This window comes from Plectropomus leopardus, chromosome 11, assembly GCF_008729295.1.
Source record: "Plectropomus leopardus isolate mb chromosome 11, YSFRI_Pleo_2.0, whole genome shotgun sequence".
Classification (NCBI taxonomy): Eukaryota; Metazoa; Chordata; class Actinopteri; order Perciformes; family Serranidae; genus Plectropomus; species Plectropomus leopardus.
The window spans coordinates 33,080,681-33,101,518 of NC_056473.1; the positions used below are offsets into that span (position 1 = coordinate 33,080,681).

Here is a 20,838-nt window from a genome sequence, read left to right on the forward strand (position 1 = left end):
AATTAAAGTTTTTATTTTAAAAATGTTCAGGTCATTTCCTTGTTATTGTTTTCCCCCCGTTTTTCCTTACTTTCCCGTTTGTTTGCTTGTGTGCTAAAATTAAAGTAATTACTTTATTTTATTTTCCCCTGTTATTGTTTTTTGTCTTACTTTCCCATTTATTTGTTTGTTTGTGTGCTAATATTCAGGTAATATTCTTTTCTGGTCATTCCCCTGTAATTGGTTTACTTGTAGCTTTTTTTTCTACTTTTGTTTTTACTTTTCTGTTTATTTTTGTGATAATATACAAGTAATTCTCTTGTTAATAAGTTTTTATTTTATTTTTCTGTTGTTTTTTTTTGTTGTTTTTTTTACTGTTCCGTTTGTTTGTTTGTTTGTTTGTTTGTTTGTTTGTTTGTTTGTTTGTTTGTGTGCGTGCTAATATTCAGGTAATTTTCTTGTTCCTCCTAAAATTTCTTGCCAATCTCTGGGCCAATTTTCCAAAGTTTCAAACGGCTGAGAGAAGTAAATGTTTGACTATGAACTCTGTTGAGACAAAGACAACAAAAACCTTTACATCACACACGTGTGAACTCGGCCAACAGCGGTGCAGCGTTTTATGACTCGTAACGGGAACATCCACTGAAACAGTGAGTGATAATTTATCACTCTTATCTCTCACTTATCTCAACAGTTTCCACTTCCACCATTCCCACACGGCTGCTCTGCTCATAAATCATCCACTGATGTCTGAAGCTGAGAGCAGAGAGGAAGCTGAAGGGGTGGTTGTTGTCAGCAGTTATAACTCTGCTTTCACTTCTGTGTGTCATTCTGTTTGTGATCTGAGACTCAGGCGCGCTCACATTTACTCAGACTTTTTACCATTTGCATCATAGAAATTTAAAGTTTGGATACGTAGTTTTTTTGGACAGTTTTCTTCTCAGTGGTTGTTGTTTCGATCTGTCTGCAGGACTTCTGTGCACTGAAGCGGGCAATGGGGAAATGCTGCAGAGTCAGCAGGCTGTGCATTGTGTTCGTGGTCTTGGCCGTGGTCTCCATAGCGACTATTGTCACGTTGTGGACTATTGCCCTGACAAGAGGAGACGATGGTGATGACGTCACAGCTCCTTGGGACAGGTAGGACCTTGGTTTGGCAAAAAGTTTGATACTTCTGCATCCTTGAAGGATGATAATACAAAAACAAAAAAGAAAATGCATGAAAGTAAAAGTGCAGACACATACACACATTTACTGTGTTCAATTTTTTTTTTTTTTAAAAAAAAAAAAAGCTCTAAAATCACTTCTGTGCAGTCAAAACTTTCCATATGGTTTACCAATATAAATTAGGTCCAGTCTGTCTTCTCTCTCCGTCATGACTAAAGGCTTCTACGAATGTTGCTTGTTTTCCTTTTGTGTATTTTTTTTCTTTTTCTTGTCTTATTGTTCTCTTTCTTTGTCTTATATAATTACATTTACATCACATGAGAGTATGTGAGTATGAGACACACTATTGTGAACATTGGTGTTTGTGTAAGATAAGATAAGATAAACTTTATTGTCCCCGAAGGGAAATTTGTCTTGGGCAACAATTCCACAAAAAAACTGCAATCACAGCACGCTGCAGACAGTAATGCACATCCACCCGACACAACAGACACACAAAAAAAGGTCAGCATGGTCACGAGGGTCGGCTGTTAGTGTTGCTTCAGCCTAATCAGATTTTGCACTGTGACTTTTACACCCAAGAAGTAAAAACATGAGTGAAAATATCATTTCCACAAGAACACTATTAATATAATGTGTGTTAATGTGCGCCTGACTGATTGAATTTATGACACAGATGGGTGTTTATAATAAGAATTATTGAGTTATGTCTTTGTGTCTTAATAAATTAATTTGTTATTTTAACTGTTATTTTATCTTGTATGGCTGCCTGGAGAGCCCCTGGAGGATTTTGGGCAATTCTTCTTCACATTCTTTCATAATGCATTGTATATTTTTTGTTTTTTATATGTGAAAATGAAAAGAAATTGTGCCACACAGAATGGTGAAATAATATGAATAAGAAATTAAACTTTGATCAGTAAATATTGGGCTATCCCTGATAGCTCCTGATTTCTATTTATCCCCGTGGGTGCAGATACTGAAGCTGTTTGTTGTATGAAAGCTAATTTGGCTGAACCTCAGCTCCCCTAAAAGCTTTTTGTCATTAGCATCAGTATTTCTCCATGAATACAAGTGAGACAACAAAAGTAACTGAACAGATAAGTGACGTGACCTCATTACAGGCCAATCACACCGAAACGCCTCGCTGGAGAAGCGTCGCCAGCAAAACGTCGCCTGCAAAACGTCGCCTGCAAAACCATCGTTTCTTTATGGTGCAACCTCCTCTCGTGCCGCTGCATTTGTTTTCTGGTGCACATAAAAGTGTAAATATTTAAACTTTTCCACTCAGGGTGCAGAGTCACACCACTCATCAGCGTCACTTGTGGCCACATGCACGCAAACCCCACTCCTTCAAGGTGTTTTTGTAGCTTTTGTGACGCGTCACGGTGTGATTGACCCTTTATGACTGACTTCTTCATCTTATAGGTCAATACAGTCAATAATATTCAGCCTGTTCTCATTTCGAAGTTGTCATATAGCGCCACTTTTGCAGTTATTTCCGCGTAAGATCTCAACGCCAAAATTCACCTTGCAGAAATGTACAGTTCCAACATTTACTTCTGGCATTTGGGCTGGTGCCATTTCATTCAGTACTATTTTAAGGAAAGTAAAATAAGCCCTAAATGAGCAAAATAAACACGTGATTAAGTACAAGTGTAAGTATATCTGATAAAGATGTGATTTTATTTAGTTAATTGATCATAGTGTTTATTCTCCGCAGCTATCGCCTCCCCACTGCTTTGGTCCCTGACCACTACAACATCACCCTGTGGCCTTGTCTCAGCCCTGACCCAAACACCGGCCTCTTCATATTTACAGGTAAGTCTTCGTATTTACAGCACTTCATATCTTACTGGACAAATACCAGTAAAAATACTGGTCACAATACAAAATGTCCAACATAGTGTAGACATCATATAATCTCTTGATGACAAAATTACTTATTTATTATTGAGGAAGTAAAGAAATGTAGAAATAAACATTTAGTGATAAACAGGAACATGAATGGTGACGTGAATACAGAAATAAGAAATTAAAGGCAGAACTGAATGAATGAACACATCAGTGTAGGTAATTCATTGAGACTTGGATAGATGGATAAATAAATATATTATACAAAATACCTACATTTCATTTAATCTGAAAAAATGTTTGTGTTTCCAAGTTGTACTTCAATTATTTTGTAAGTCTGTAATATTGGAATTCTACTGTTAATTTCTGGATTTATACATTTATACTTTTACATATTTCTAGTTTTCTATATCTGTATTTTATCTATGAATTAATTTTATGTGTTATAACACCTTTTTTTTTTTTACCTGCTAAGTTTTCTAACTTGTAAGATGCATTATTTACAATAAATGTCTGTTTCCATGCTTTCTGCAGGCCGATCCACTGTGGAGTTTCAGTGTGTGCAAGAAACAAATCTGATCCTGATTCACTCCAACCAGCTCAACTACACCAAGCTGGACAACACACACACCGTCAGGCTCATCGCTTCAGGTACACACTGTAGCCTGGGCACACACACACACACACACACACACACACACACACACACACACACACACACACACACACACACACACACACACACACACACAGACTCAAAGGACAATAAGAAACTCCTCCGTATGGATGAGATTTGCCCTGAGATGCTGAAGGTCCTGGACATTGTTGGGCTGTCTTGCTGGACATGTCTCTTCAGTGTCACACAAGGTTAGGGACAGTGCCTGTAGGGGGGACAGACCGGGGTGATGGTTCCAATAGTTTAAAAAAGAGAGTGGAGAACATGCTTTTTATCAACCCATTTTCTTTCCAAAGTCTTCAAATACCGCCACTTTTGCATTGATTTTGGTGTAAGATACAGACGCCAAAAGCCCCCTTTTGCACACGCATGATGCTGGATGACGTGAACTGAGAAGGCAGCCAGAGAGAACTGTTCATGACATTAAAAATAACCCAAACATTGTTTTTAACTTTTTTAGTACCATATTAACACAGTTGTGTGTTTTACCCCAATACTGTCCACCATTTTCCACATCATGCTGAAGGTGCTCAAGGTGTTTATGGTGATTTGATGTTTTTAAAACCAAATCTGTAGTTTTATGTCAAAATGCAAGGCTTCATTGATATGGTTGTCTTTAAGAGGCTATCGCACGGCCATTTTTGTAAAAACTAGCACAAGGTGGTGGTATCTAAAACCAGAAAAACGAAGGCATCAATCAGTGCAGTCTCTTTGAAGAACACGCATGTACAGACACATTACCAGCCTCTTCTCTGTCCGAATTCCTCAGCTTCTGCTGCTTTTGCAGTAATTTTAAAGTAAAATCCCAATTCCAGAAGCCACCTTTTTCGTCTGCGTGATACGTCAATAGACACCTTCACCTTAGAATACAGGCGGATTAAACCGCTCATGATATTATTTATTGCCAGAGGACGACCAGACGGCACCTGCTGCTGCAACATGATATGCTGATGTGCAGTTTCAGCTGAGAAAATGACCAAACAGAAGCTTTCACGTCTGCATGATACGCCGCTGAAGGGTGTCAGGCTGAGACACTGCCTATAACAATGTGATATAAGTAGCATGAAGGTCCCTTTAGGGTGAGCACGAGGGGCGGTGGACCGATCAAACAAACCACGGACTGTCCTGCGGGAGTGAGCTTCCTGTTTGAATGTGATGTATTTGTGCCTCTAAACATCCATGTCAACATGTGCGTTTGTTGCCTAAAATAACCACATGCACACAATCCCACCATGTGCTTGTGTTGACATCACAGTAGCACCATCCTGAAACGTAAAGAGCAGATGCAAAAGGATACCTGGAGTGTAATATGTCGCCGCGGCAACATGTGACGACTTTGGATGAGAACGTGTTTGCAAGACTCACTCAAACAAAATAATATTTTTTCCTCTTTATTAATAGTTTTGTATATGATAAATGAGTCTTAGCATTATTTTCCACTTCTTCACTTTTTCCACCATCAGTTCTTTGTCCCCCTCAGGTGGAGGGTCTGCTCCCAGTATTAAGTCCACCTGGCTGCAGCCTGAGACCCAGTATCTGGTTATCCAGCTGGAAAGCAAATTAGCTCGAGGACAGAAGTATCAGCTGTACGCTGAGTTCACCGGAGAACTAGCTGATGACTTAGAGGGCTTTTACAGGAGTGAATATGAAGAAGACAGCGTTCGAAAGTAAGTTTTCTATTCTGTGTCAAGTATTATCTTTTTTTTTGTTGAGCTAATCTCAAATATCTTAACTGTGTTAACTGTTTTTGATCTAACTTATGTCATTTTTATGATGTTTTTTATGTGTGACGTTTGTGAGGATTGATGAGTTTGTAGTGCAAGACAAATTTCCGTGCAAACGGACAATAAAGTGTTATCTTATCTTATCTCAGCCCTTTGAATCCTGAGGAAACTGACTTGGTTTCTTTCAAAAACATGGGAAAAAGGCAATGAGCAACAAAGAAAAAGAAGTGACCATGAAAATAGAAAAGCAATCAGTAAAAAAGTATAAGAACACTGCTTAAAATAAAAAAAAAAAAACGAAATATTTAAAATAAAATAAAAAATGAAATATGAATAAAAAGACTTGGAAAAAAATACTAACCAATTATAATAATTCTATAACATATTTGTGATTATTATGATAATTATGAATGTAGTTCTCTCCCCTAGCTTTTTTAAAAATAATTTTCTTAATCTACTAATTTATTGCAATTTGTGGAACAGTTTGTGTCATTGCGTTCTCCCGTGTTATTGAAAGAAATTGCAGCAGTTTGCTCGCCATTCAGAGGTGAAATTACTTGTGAAAGTGCAAGAAAACTGATGTCGCTCCAGGTTTCAAAGGGTTAATATGCACTGTTTTGCTCAGGGTGGTCGCCACCTCTCAGATGCATCCAACTCATGCCAGAAAGACCTTCCCCTGTTTCGATGAGCCGGCTATGAAAGCTGTTTTCTACATGACTCTCATCCACCCGCCTGGAACCGTAGCCCTGTCCAACGGCATGGAAACAGGTCAGTGCTCTCTGTGTGCATTTGCAAAATCTGCTTAAGTTCAGTGCAAATATTTAATGGAAACGTGCCTACTATTATTTTAGCAGGAAAAATACATGCAGTCGCCATAACATGAAGGAAAACATGATCACTGACAGATGACTCACGTGACAGTGTGGTGCAGTCGGCTGATTATTAACTGGAAAATTTCTTTGTCTTTGGGAATTTCTGTCTGAAGTGAGGTTAAAACTGCGCTCAAGATTTGAAATTTGAAAAAATTTATTATTGTGTAATTTAACTGTGTGTTTGTGTCTTTTCAGATATTGTGAACGTCACTATCGACGGATTCACTTTGAAACAGACGAAGTTTGAGCCGACCAAGAAAATGTCCTCCTACCTGCTGGCCATTGTCGTCTCTGACTACACACACCTAAATGCTACACAAGGAGACACGCTGGTAACTGTAACGTCACTGACGTTTCATTTTCATCACTCTCAAACTGGAGACCACAATAATCGACCCCTTTGACAGCAGACCAGTTTATCTAATAACACATAATAAAACATAATAAAACCTGCACGTAAAAATAAAATAAAATCAGAACAGAATACACAGAATACATCCTCAAATAGATAAAACCCACTTGATAATACTAGTAAAAGTAAGATAAAATAAGGATAAAAATTTAGTGCAATAGAATGCATAACATAAAGTGAAAAATAAAATAACTAAAATATAACCCACTGACATTATTAATAAAAAAAGGATAAAAATAAAGTATATAAAATACATAAAATCAAGGAAAATACAGCATCTTAAAGATGTGCAGAAAAATACCTGAAAATGATCACAAAAAAGAAAAAAAAAGAATAAAAGAAAGAGTATGACTTCTAAAAAGTCATTCTTAATATATAAACACGTGTACAGATTTCTGTGACATGATTTTAAACATGTAAATATTATTATTATTATTATTATTATTATTATTATTATTATTATTATTTTATTATTAATATTATTATTATTATCTTTTATTATTATATTATTATTATTTTGGGAATAATTCTTTTGAATACATTTTCAATAATTTCACAATTTCATCTTTCCTTAAAAAAAACAAAACAACAGACTTTCAAGTCATTTTCTCAACATCTTTTTCTAATTTCTTGCAGTTTGTAGGGCACCTTATGTCAAGTTGCTCATTGCCTTTTTTTTTAAAGAAACCAATATTTCTGTCAGGTTTCAGAGGTTTTAAAAACTGATGACGGTCCAGGCGTTGAAGGGTTAAGGATTTAGCATATTAGCGTTTTTAAAATGAGGTGAAGGATTAAGTGATTGTCAAAGATATCGTCAGCTAATGTTTGTAATATTTGCTGAACTGACTGACTATGACTGACTATTTTAGCACTAATGACAATTTAACACAAACATCAAGCATTTGGATTTGTTTACTGATTATGCTCTTTTTTACCATTTTCATATTTTGTTATTTTTAAAAAATTATCTACATTTTTATGCACAGTACTCGTCACTAATAAGAGTTTGCTGTTGTGTGTTCAGATCCGTATTTGGGCTCGCAGGTCGGCCATTGAGCAGGGTCAGGGAGACTACGCCCTCAATGTGACTGGACCCGTACTGGACTTCTTCCAGTTGTACTACAACGTCTCCTACCCTCTGAACAAGTCAGGTGAGTCTGCGTCTATCACCTTCTTTTAAAGGCCAAAGTAAAATGTTTCAGCAACTATTAAATGGAAATTAGTTAGACGTGCATGCACCTTTAGATGAAATCATAATCACATCAGTGATCCTCTGAGTTTTCCTCTAGCGCCACCGTCAGGTCAAAGATTTCAGTTTGTCCCAATACTACACGTTCTCTTCATGAGTCATAGTTTACTGCACAAAAAATGTAAAGTAGAAAAAAAATTAAAAAAACATGAATCACAATTAAAAATGAAATGGCTACTGCAAATTGTAATTCTCTACCCCCAAAATTTAAAAAGAAAATTAAAAAGAAAGTTACAAGATAATTGCCCTGAAAAAGGGCAGAAAGAATAAAAATTATGAATGAATTTAAAAAAAAGGTAAAGGAAGAAAACAATCAAGTACTGACCCAAAAAAGTGCAAACATTTAATTTTTTAAAAATATTTTTCCTGTAATAATAATTTTATATATAAAAAATTATTTATATTTTTATTGTTTTATTTTATTGTTAAAAAACAACAAACCCATAAATAATAATTGATTTGATTTGAACTTTATTTTGTATGTGTATGAAAATGAAAATAAAGGTAAAATATAGTTACACACAAACATACAAACATATCCAAAAAGAAGAGGGAGGAAGTAAAAACGTATTAAATCCCATCCCTTCCCTATCTGTTATTGAAAAATAAAATGCTTCGCTTCCATTTTATATAAAAAAAAATATTTCTATACAATATTCTATGTGCAACATATTTACATTGTTATTTAGAAAAAGAAAAAAAATGCTATAATAATAATATTTAGGGTTTTTTTTGTCACGTTTTAATAATTTCTTGCAATTTGTGACATTTGTATCCAAGTTGGTCAGTGCCTTTCTCCCCATGATTCAGAGAGAAATCAAACCAGTTTGCTCACATTTCAAACAGGTAAACTTGTAAAAGGCGTCTGAACGCAGCACGAGGAAACTGATGCTGATCCAGGTTTCAAAGGGTTAAAGTATATATATGTCACCGTGACTTCGAACCTTCCCTCCACAGATCAGATCGCTCTGCCAGACTTCTACTTTGGCGCGATGGAGAATTGGGGTTTGGTGACATACAGAGAGAACGAACCTTCTGTACGACCCCGTGACCTCCTCCAACAGAAAACAAGGAGACCACCGCCACCATCATCGCTCATGAACTGGCTCACATGGTGAATCAGCGGATTTTGATTTTTGTATCTATTGATTGATTTACTGATTAATTAGTCAACAAATGGAGTGTTTGATGTCTGCTGCAGTGGTTTGGTAACCTGGTGACTCTGCGCTGGTGGAACGAGGTCTGGCTGAACGAGGGCTTCGCTTCATACGTTTCGTACCTCGGCGCGGACTACGCCGAGCCCGCGTGGAACTTGGTGAGGACGCAATGTTTCGGGCTTTTGGCCTTGTGCTCTTTTAACAGTCGTTGATGAAACAAAGTAATAATACTCAGTTACAGTACTCACGTTTTTTCTTTTGGAGTATCTTAAGTTTTTATATTTCTGTCAAACTTTACTTTTCCTCCACGACGTTTTCATTTCAGTTACTCACCACAAATTATGGAAGGAAGTAGAAAGGGATGAAGGAGGAAACGGGAGGGAAAGAAATTTGGATTTTGTTCTTTAAATCCTGTAAGTGATGAAGGCTAATGAAGGCCTCATTTTCAGAGCAAATCGGTTTGATTTCTTTCAAAAACATGGAAGGAAGCCAACAAGCAACTTAACAAGAAATGGCCCCAAACTGAAACCGCAAGAAATTAGTAAACAGCTACAAGTAAAATACCTTTAAATAAGAAAAAAGCAAAGTAAAAAGCAAAAACAAGAAAATGATCATGTCATTTTAAGAATTCTGAATATATTTTTTTCTGCACATTTTCACTTGTTTTTTTTGTTTTTTGTTTTCAAAAAAATGGGGAAGAAATGACCAATGACCAACTTGGAAAGAAATATCCCACAATTTACAAGATTAAAATTTTTTTTAAAAAAGACGAGGAAAATACCTGATTTATTTTTTTAAAGGGGGCTAATCATTCAAAAATAATCTGAAATTGGGGAAAAATATAATAATATATTAAATTACATTTTGAGTATATATTTAAAGTTATATTACAGGAAAAGAATAAACATATATATATATATATATATATATATATATACACACATATATATAATTTCTCTACTTCTTTTGAGTACTTTTCCTGCCCTCCCCCTCACTCTTTTGTGTGTAATTTTGATTATTTGTAGAAGGAAATTTAAACCAATTTGTTTCAGTTTCAAAGGATTGAGTAAATTCTGTATCATAAAATAACTTTTTATACTTTAGTACATTAAACATCAGACATTTTAAGACTTCTACACAAGTGAATAACTTCAAGTCATTTCTGGTGAGAAATCTGTGCTTTTACTGTGTCAGTCACTTCTGTTTTCAGTGTTACACGTCTTAACTTATTTCTGTCTGTCTGTTTGTTTGCTCCAGCAAGACTTGATAATACTTGATGACGTCCACAGGGTGTTTGCAGTCGACGCCTTGACGTCCTCTCATCCTTTGTCCTCTAAAGAAGACAGCATCATCCTGCCCGGCCAGATCACTGAGCAGTTTGATGCCATCTCATACAGCAAGGTGCCCACACGTCAGAACAGTTATCTTACATGGTTTCAGCGTGATCATGTCCCAATCACTCATCACTGAGTGCAGCTAAGGCCACAAAGTAAACTTTGAAAACTGGATTAATTTTTTCCCCCAAGAACACAGGAAAAGGCATGAGCATCAACAAGACATGTCCCAAAAATCTGCAAAAAGTAAGAAAAAAAAGCTGAAAATAAGAAAAAAAAAAAAACCAAGAAAATGACCAAAGAAGTGCTAAAAAATAAAAAATTGTGTATGAATTTATTTTATTTATTGTTATTTCATTTCTTTTATGACATAATTTTAAATGTAAAATTATTATAATAAAAAAGTTTTTCTGTACATTTTCTTCAATTTTTTGGATATAAATTTTTTTATAGCAATCCTCCGCTATTTTTTAACACTAACTTAAAGTTTTTTTGTAACATTTTACTAATTTCTTACAATTTTTGGGACATCTCTGGCCAAGGTGGTCATTGCCTTTTTCTTTCATGTTTTCAAAACCAATATGCTCAGGTTTCAAAGAATCAATAGGTTGTGAAAGATTTTAAAGGGTTCATTGGTAAAATAAATACTGTGCTATACCATGGAAAATGTGCTTGTTGCAGCTGTAAAAGTGTCTGATTGAGAGACTGATTCCTCGTCTCTGTCTGTGTGTCTGTGGCCTCTCAGGGTGCAGCCGTGTTGAGGATGCTGTCTGATTTCCTCTCAGAGCGAGTCTTTGTCCGAGGACTCCATGTGCGTTTGTGTTTTTATTGATATAATAATGTGACGTCATATTTTGCTAAAACTTCATATCCCCATCAGCAGGATGTTTAGTTTGACTGTGTTTATCTTTTGTCTTCAGACGTACCTCAAACACTTTGCCTACAGTAACACAGTGGGGGACGACTTGTGGCACCATCTGCAAATGGTAAGTTTTTTTTTTCTTCAAAAATGTTATTAAGATAACAAATTTAGCCTTTATTATCAAACACTACAGAGACGTTACATTTGATTCTTCTTATGTAGATATATGGATACTTTGAAACTTTACATTTCAGCAAGGTTGTGGTTAATTGTTACAGAGGTCCCCAGCAGACCCTTATGTCCCAAAATCCTAGAAATGTCCCAAAATCTGACAAATGTCCTAAATTCCTAGAAATGTCTTAAAGGCCAGGAAATGTCTTGAAATCCCCAAAATATCCTAAAATCCTAGAAACATGTATAGGGCTGCTGGGACTGGCCCCTGGCCTCCTGTTTTTTTTTGCAAAAGTGGCCCCCAAGCAAAGCAAGTAGAGCATCTGTGCCCCAAACTAAACACACGGAGGTGTTGATGATGTTTGATTTTTTAAAACAGATTTCTTTTTAAGGAAATTCTCTCTGATCTTTTGTCACCAGGCGGTTGAAGACAATAATGTTCCACTTCCTTCTCAAGTTGGTGAAATCATGAACCGCTGGGTGCTCCAGATGGGCTTCCCTGTGGTTACCATAGATACCAGCACAGGAAAGGTGTCCCAGAAGCACTTTCTCCTGGATCCAGAGTCTAACGTCACAGTCGAATCGCCTTACAGGTATGTAACTCTACAGCATCTTCACGTCACGTCTTTGAATTATTCTTTAGAGCAGAATACACAGATGTTGTGAAGCAGCTGGTTTGATTTATGTGACACTAATTGGAAATAAAGTGTTGTCTTTCTCTTTGCTTCCTTCTTTGCCGATGAATAAAACTGTGTTTCCTCCTGCAGCTACGAGTGGCTGATTCCTGTCAGGTGGATGAAGGACGGTGAGGTGCAGAGAGAAATCTGGTGGCTGATGGAAAAAGAAGGTTTGTGTTAATATGCTGGTAGGCTTTAAATAATGCTGACAGAACAGATTACTTTGTCATATCCAGGAGGCGAGGAACAAGATGCTTTATATGTATAAAGAAAAATGGTCTGTTAGTATATGGTACAAGCCAAAATTAAGAGCTTATTGTCTTTTAACGGATGGTTATAATGTAGAACTCTCTGTGAAGTATAATTAAGTAAAGGACAAAGATGGCTGTGTGCAGAGCTACGCTCAGACCGGCAGGTTTGATGCCACTGCAGACGATGTTGAGAATGAGGTTCACTTTTTGTTTTGTTGTTCTGTGTTTCATGAATTGAGAAATATACTTTTTTACTAAGATGCCATCACTTTATGCCAGACTTGTTTTGTTTGGATGATTATGAAAAAACCTGAGCTGTGCTTTTATTGCAAATTTTCTTGATTAAACTTGGGAAAGAAGACAGAATATTTTTTTTTACGACTGAGCTGTGAAAAACAAAAAAACGTTTAATCCCTGTAATGAAATGAAATATGATTGATCATTTGACTGCTGCAATGGAAATTTTGGTGTCTTATAAACCCAGGAGGGTTGTGCATGACACGAAAATAAAGAAATCAATCGGTCTATATACTTCTAACATAATACTTACTTCTATAATGATGTATAATTATTCACGATGCAACTTTTTTTTTCTCTCCATCTGAGGACCAAACGTGATGTCCGGTCTTGAATAATTATGCAAATTGTAAAACTAAGAGTCTGTAACATGAGCAGTTTACTAAATATCCTTATTGCAAATATGATTTTGTTTTCTGCTTTAAATAAACTAAGTTTAATCACTCAAAGTTTTTTTTAACCTATTTGATGTTTTACTCATCCCTGTTTTTTTTTCTTTTTCTCAGCGGTAAACTCAGAGATGAGGACAGGTGGTTTGTGGGTAATGGCCAACATCAATGTCACCGGATATTACCGGGTAAACTACGACCTCGGAAACTGGGAACGCCTCATCGCTCAGCTTCTTTTAGGGCACCAGGTACGCAATCAGGCTCTGATCATTCTGGCTTCATTATTTTCACTCTCTTCCATAATATTTTTTGAGTATTTGTTTTGTATTACATATTCTTTCTAAAATTTGTTGTGCAGGACATACCAGTGTTAAACAGAGCTCAGCTTGTGGATGATGCTTTTAATTTGGCCAGGTACGTCAGTTTAGCTGCTTTTTAGAGTTTTTGCTGCATTTTTTGTCATATTTTTCTTGCATGGTCTCATCGGTGTCTTTGACTTAGCAAACAAAGAAACCCTCTCAGAAAAGACCTCCTATCAGTACCTGCTCTGCAAAAAGAGCAGTGTGATGAAATGTAGGCTGAGCAATGAAATCGGCTGATTGCAAAAATCTCAGCGACTAATATTTGAGCTTAATGACAAATAATGTAAAACGTGTATTTCCTCTCCCTGCAGGGCTCAGATGGTCTCCACTTCTCTCGCTCTGAGGACGACCCTCTATCTGTCCTTGGAGACAGAGTACATACCCTGGCAGTCTGCTTTGAATAATTTGGACTATTACTACCTCATGCTGGACCGTACCGAAGTCTATCAGCCTATGCAGGTACACAATATTACCTGTGCATGTTAGGAAGGTGTTTCAGAGTTTTGTTTTGTAGGATTGTAGCACTTTAAAACTAACACAACTTGGATCCTTCAAAGAGCTCAAAAACAATATGATGTATGTTTCCAAAACCGGCCCGTCCTCATTCAACAGTCGCCAAATCAGAATCGAGTTTTATCGCCAAGTACATTTACACATACCTGAAATCTGACTTGGTGTTTTGGTGCAAAATGTTAAACATAGAGAAAGAATAAAAATAGTAACTTTAAGTAGAATAAGATATAAGATAACAAATTATAGAAGCAATATAAAAATATAACAAGAAAAATAGAGTATAAAGAACACAGAAGGTATGTACAAAAGGTGCAATGAAGGAATTGTATAGTTGTGCAGAAGTTAAAGTTGCAGTGTAATACCAACACTTTTGCAGTAATTTGGCCAAAAACCACCTGTTGCATCCGCATATGTCGATGGATGTTTTCAGCTCAAAATGTGGCTGGACAGAACAGGCCACAGTGTTATTATGCTCCACTGCATAATAACGGATGTTGCGTCTGTATGTTACGCCGCTGGACAACAGCAGGTTGTCTGTAATGACACATAAGGAGCATGAGAGTCTCTGCAGGGCAGGTAGGAGGCGCGGTGGATGGTTCAAACAAACCCTGGACTTTCATGCAGGAGTCTGGTGTTTGCTTCCCGTCTGAATGTGATGTTTTTTTATTTACACCTCACCATGTGCCTCCTTGTCTTAATCCTAACCCTCTGGCCACCATGTGCACCTGCTGATGTTATGGCGTTCGTTGTCGTGCTTTTGTTGCCTTAACAGAACCATGTGCAGCATAATCCCACCATGTGCTTGTGTTGACATCATGGTAGCGGCATCATGCAATGTCAACAGCAGACATAGAAGTAGAACATTGTGTAGACATGTAGACACAGAAGTCCACTGCAAAGTGGCAACATATGACAATCTGGGACAAGAACATGTTGCCATAACCATGTTTAGTCTTTATGCTCCAAGACGCCATTAGACGACCACTAATCTTCGCTCACGTCCCTCTAATTCTCTTTAGGATTACATGAAGAAACTGGTGACTCCCCTCTTCCTGTATTTCAAAAACATGACATCAGACTGGACCCGTGTTCCTGACAGACACACTGACCAGTGAGTATACTCACATACAAACTATATACACTCGGTCTTTAGCAGCTTACTTAAATATCATCTCACCGGCTCATATTTCAGTCACACACCAATAATGCAGAAGGAATCCTGACCAAAGGATTTTTCAAGAGTGTCAAACACTTTGCTTCTTTATTAATATGCTAAAATGGCTACAAAATGTAGCAACTTACTGTTTTAACATTTCTGTGTCTCCCTGCAGGTACAACCAGGTGAATGCCATCCGTGAGGCCTGCAGGACAGGAGTGACAGAATGTCAGAACCTGACGGCCACGTGGTTCAAACAATGGATGGAGACCCCTCAACACAATTTGTTGGTCTATTTTATATATTATTTGATCTTGACACACATTGTTTTTTCAAGTAAATAAGCGACTTAACTCCAACTGTCTTAATCAGGATCAGTCCAAACCTGCGTTCAGTGGTGTACTGCAGCGCCGTGGCTGCAGGTGGAGAGGCAGAGTGGGAGTTTGGATGGTCACAGTTCAAGAGTGCTGCTGTAGCCAGCGAGGCCAGCAAACTCATGTCTGCACTGGCCTGTACCAACAAGACACAGCTGCTGGAAAGGTGTGTGTCCGTCCATTCCTTACAGAGATGCTGAGGGTAAAGTGGTGATGAAGTGAAGATGAAATATTATGTAATGTTAAAAATTTAAATTTGTTGTCTGTGCAGATGATAATGCAAAGAATGCAACTGTCTCTTCTCTTTTTACAGGTATCTGTCTTATACCTTAAACTCCACTATGATCCGTAAGCAGGACGCCACCTCCGTCATCACATCCGTCGCCAGCAACAGAGTGGGACAGAGTCTGGCCTGGGATTTTGTCCGGGAGCAGTGGGAGTACATGTTCACACAGTGAGTATTACACGTCAAAAGATGAATGGGTGAGTTTGTGTTTATATGTGACAACAGCATCCAAGTAGAGCTTATTCATCAAAACAACTCCGCATCTCCGACAGAGGTCGTAGCTAAACCCCTAATGTCGTAAAATCCTAGAAATGTCCTAAAATCAAACAAGTGTTCTGAAATCCTGGAAAGGTCCGAAAGTCCTTGAAACATCCTGAAACCCAGAAATGTCTGAAAATCCTTGGAATGTCCTTAATCCTAGAAAAGTCCAGAAATCCGAGAAATGTCCTACAGTCTGAGAAATAACCCAAAATCCTGAAAATGTTCTGAGATACTAGAAACGTCCTGAAATCCTGGAAATGCCCTAAAATCCTAGAAACGTGTAAGGGTCTGCTGCGACTGGCCCCTGGCCTACTGTTATGTTGCAAAAGTGGCCCCCAAGGAAAGCAGGTTGAACATGCTTGACATACAGTACATTCTTTGAGCCGAGCCTGTTGTTTTTTGACCATGACGGTGGCTTGTTGTTTTTCAGATATGGCGTGGGCTCTTTCTCCTTTGCCTCTATGATCAGTGGAGTCACTGCAAGGTTCTCTACACCTGATGAACTACAACAGGTACGTTCTCATTGAGTGATTCCTCGTCAGCTTTATGAACATCGAATTGTTGTCTGAACTGTGTCTCGTGTTTCCTGTGCAAGCTGGAGGAGTTTGTGGAGAAGCACGGGGGAGCGGCAGGGTTTGGATCTGCCACACTGGCTGTGAAGCAGGCCCTGGAGAGGACCAGAGCGAACATCAACTGGCTGCAACAGAACAGACAGGAGATCTGGGACTGGTTCAACAGTCACACTGGACATTAGATACACGTTCTCGCTCCAAGTTGTCACATTTTGCCGCTTTGCAGTGGACTTCCGTGCCTACATATTACGCTCTAGGTATCTGTCTGCATGTGCTGTTTAAATTCTGGGATGCCGCAACCGTGATGTCAATACAAGCACATGGTGTGATGACGCTGCATGTGGTTACGTTTAGGCAACAAAAGCACATGGCAACCAATGCCAGGATGTCCACAAAGACACATGGTTAGGTTTAAACAAAAGAGGCACATGATAAGGTATATAAAAGAAAATCACATTCAGACGGGAAGCAAACACTGGACTCCTGCATGAAAGTCCAGGGTTTGTTGGATCCATCCACCACCTCTCGCACCCACCCTATAGGGACCTTGATTGTCCTTATATTATGTTGTTATCCTGATGCCATCCATCAGCATATCATGTGGATGCAAAAGGTGGCATCAGGATCTTTCTCCAAAAGCACTGCAAAACCATTGGTAATTGTCGAATACACAAGCGGGCTGTGACTTATTTCCCATATGGAAAGCGTTTTTATGTTTCTGTCCTGAACAAAAGCACCAATAAACACAACAGAAGCTCAACTCCTGATTAAAAGCCACCAGAGTTTAGAGGAATTAGGCAAGATTTAAAGACACCAAGAAGGAATAATAAAACTACAACAAAAACAATAAAAAGTACATATTGGCAGCTATATCTACTCCTTTAAATGTTGACTAACCTGCTTAGTATGAGGTAGTAAAAGAGCTCTTATTAACACATTTACAAAACGCTTGCATACTGCCATGTAGTGTTTGTAAGGTTTTCACTGCAACTTTTACCTTTAAATGCTGTTGACCCTCCTATGTTGAAATGCCACTGTAACAATGAATAAAATGTGTCTACAATTTTCAATAAAATGTACAGTTTGAACTTACCTGCCTATCATAGTCTTAATTAGACCGTACAGTGGTGATACTTTTAGAAACTCAAAGATAACCAGAACTCAAGTTCAAATCAATTTTATTTCCAAAGCCTGATATAACAAATCACAATTTGCGGCAGAGGGCTTTACAGCATATGACTTCCCTCTATTTTCCACTCTCACAGCGGATAAGGAAAAACTCCCCCTGAAAAACCCTTTGACAGGAAAAAAAAAAGGTCGAAACCTCAGGAGCCCATTAAGGGCTTTGTATGTGAGGAGGAGGACCTTAAAATCAGTTCTAAATGTAACAGGAAGCTGCTGCAGAGCAGCTAAAACTGGAGGTTTTTTGTTTTTTTTGGAGAGTTTTGGATCATTATCGTGTTTGTAGGATATAATAAAGCCTGACCATTTTGAGCTGTGTACAGGGTGGACACTAGGACCCAGGCATGACTTGGCCAGTCAGCACCTGAGCTGCTGATTGGCTCACGGAGCTCAGGTGTTTGACGCTCCTTCCTGATCTGTGAGCACTGCCGTGCACATGTTTCCCCGGTGAGCCAAACAAACTAGGAGTCATTTGATTGGTGATGCAGGAGTGCAAATGCACCCAGAGGTATCAGATTTTCATAGAAATATTGAGTTTGTTTTATTTTTTATTGCAAAGTGATTGAATTGTGGTGCAGTGGGATTTCACCTGTTAAGTTGTGGTGACATCATTTAAAATTTGTTGTGGCACTAGTGGTAGTAAAGGGGGTATCTTGTGTGTAGTCGTTGTTATCCACTGATAGTATACCTCCAGTGCACTGGGCTACTGATTGGTTCACTACACCTCTGCAGCCAAATGCTTTAACTTTTGGCTGATTCTTCTGATATTGTTGTTAGTGACCCAAAGACTTTGACCCACACTGCCTGTCGGCTTTGTTACCTGTGGTTATATAAATATTTGGTGGTGTGTTACATTTATAAATAAGGACTAGGAGCAACATGTCAAGAAATGTCCCACAAATGGCAAGATATTGGTAGATTTAGAATTATTTTTTTTAATAATTGGAAAATTGTCCAAAAAATGTATATTTTAGAATACTATAATTGAATATTTATTTGATTTTCACATATTTATTATAACTTTAAAGCATTTCTAGGTCATTTTCTTGTTGTTGTTTTACTTCCACATTGTTTTTTGTGTGTTTTGTTTTTTGTTAATTTTCAGGTAATTTTCTTGTACTTTTTAATTTGCTAATTTTAGGGTCATCTCTTCTTAACTTGCTGATTGCCTTCTCCCCATGTTTTTAAAAGAAATCAATACAATATGCCCAGGTTTCAGGGGGTTAACTCATAAAAACCGACAAATAATCTTAGTTTAGAGATAAACATGGACCTAGGTTTATAAAACAGATAATTATACTGTCAGGGCGATATTGAATCTGCGTATGTTAAACCTCGGCGGGTTTTATTCCAGCAGGATCCTCCAGGATGAAGGAGCACCGTGATGCACATGCTCAGTCTCACCAGCAGAGGTCAGTGTTTCATCCTGAGTGTTTCTATGAAGCTTCATGCTCGTCCACAGTGCAGAATGAGTAGACCAAACATGTCCAAAGCCTGGCCCAGGGACCAGTTGTGGCCCTTGCACCAATTTGAAATGGCCCTCAGGTCGATTTTCCAAATATTCTGTATATGGCCCCCCACACAATACTAATTAATTAAGCAATATCTTTGCATTTTGCACAATAGCAGGGCTGTCATACAGTTTGTAGATATACAAGGAACTTTTCAGGCAGAACTGTTCTCATAAATAGTTGATAAACAAGCAAACAAACGATCACCTAGCAGCAGATATTTCCTACAAAATGTAGTTTGAGTACACTAGTATCATCCTACCCTTGTTTTCTCGAGGGGAGACACTGCAGGTTGATACTGTGAAACTTCTGACTAAGTTATCACCTTGAAACTTTCCCAGATGATTATTAACATTAAGAGAATGATCTTTTTGCAATACATGTTTTCTAAAAATTGTATGTTTAAATATGCAAATGTGGAATTGATCTAATAAAATATGCATGATTTGCTATTAATTCCAGCACATGAATCTGAACATCAGATAAAGTCAGGTTAAAATATTTGCTTCAGTTTGTTGACATATTAGAATCAAAAGTTTGGATTGGATTTTTTTTTCTTTTTATCACTCTGTAAATCAGAAAATAGTCTGCTGTCAACAGCCATGACAAACAGAATTATGTCTGTGTGCATGGAGAGCCATTTCACCCGTGAGAATGGGACCAAAAGTAAAACTTTGTGTCCTCCTCTGCATCACAGCAGCGTTAGGCCTGTGCCGACCATGTCACGTGTCCCTGTGTGTTTTATTGTTTGAGTCTCAGTGCGGCTGCGTCCCATCAGCATGAAATATGAAAGACTGCAGCTGCACTGCTGAGCAATAATGGATGAGACTCCAGCTCTCGAGATCTGTGTGCGGGTGTGTGAGTGCATGTGGTGAAAGTCTTGTGGATGTTGATGCAACGGGTGCAACTGCATAATATGTGCAGCTGCATGCATAATTGCACCTGTGTATTTTTCAGTGCTGTATTGAGCCTTTTTAGGCCAGCGGGACTGGGACTAGATAATAATTCAGAATGGGAATCTAATGTCAGCACAGGCCAATTACTGCACACTCACAGCAGACTGTAAACACTGGGACCCTTTTGCTGAAATACTCAAGGTACAGGGTAAATTTATTAGTCATTTTTTAAACATGAGTAATGAAATCAGATTCAAATTCAGGAGTATGATGAATGTAATATTGTGTAACTGTAAGGGCCGTGATGCAAACTGAGGAGGCAGATTTAAAGTGCCTGAAGCTCTTCAGCATCAGATTCTCTCCATGCAACAAACACTACAGTTAAAATAACTCCCGAGCTGAATTTCAGTCCCAATCTGCTCCTGCTCGTTCAGCCGCACCACCTTCCCTGCACCCTTTCACCTTTTACCTGCAAAATGACCAGAGGCCAGGGTCAGCCCCTCAGTTCATTTGGCCATGGTGTGTTGGAGTGTAATAAACATATGATTGATTATTATTTATTGAACTTTCCAGAATCATATAAAAATTAAAAGCTCCATCTTAAACAAATTTCAGGTTAAGTTAAGCATATTGTGCCTCTCCTGACTGCAGGACTCT

At 37.9% G+C, this 20,838-nt stretch overlaps 1 pseudogene; it reads left to right on the plus strand.

Moving 5' to 3' along the window:
• The first annotated feature begins 575 nt into the window (after positions 1–575).
• Positions 576–16,991, plus strand: LOC121950389 (annotated as a pseudogene).
• Positions 16,992–20,838: the final 3,847 nt, after the last annotated feature.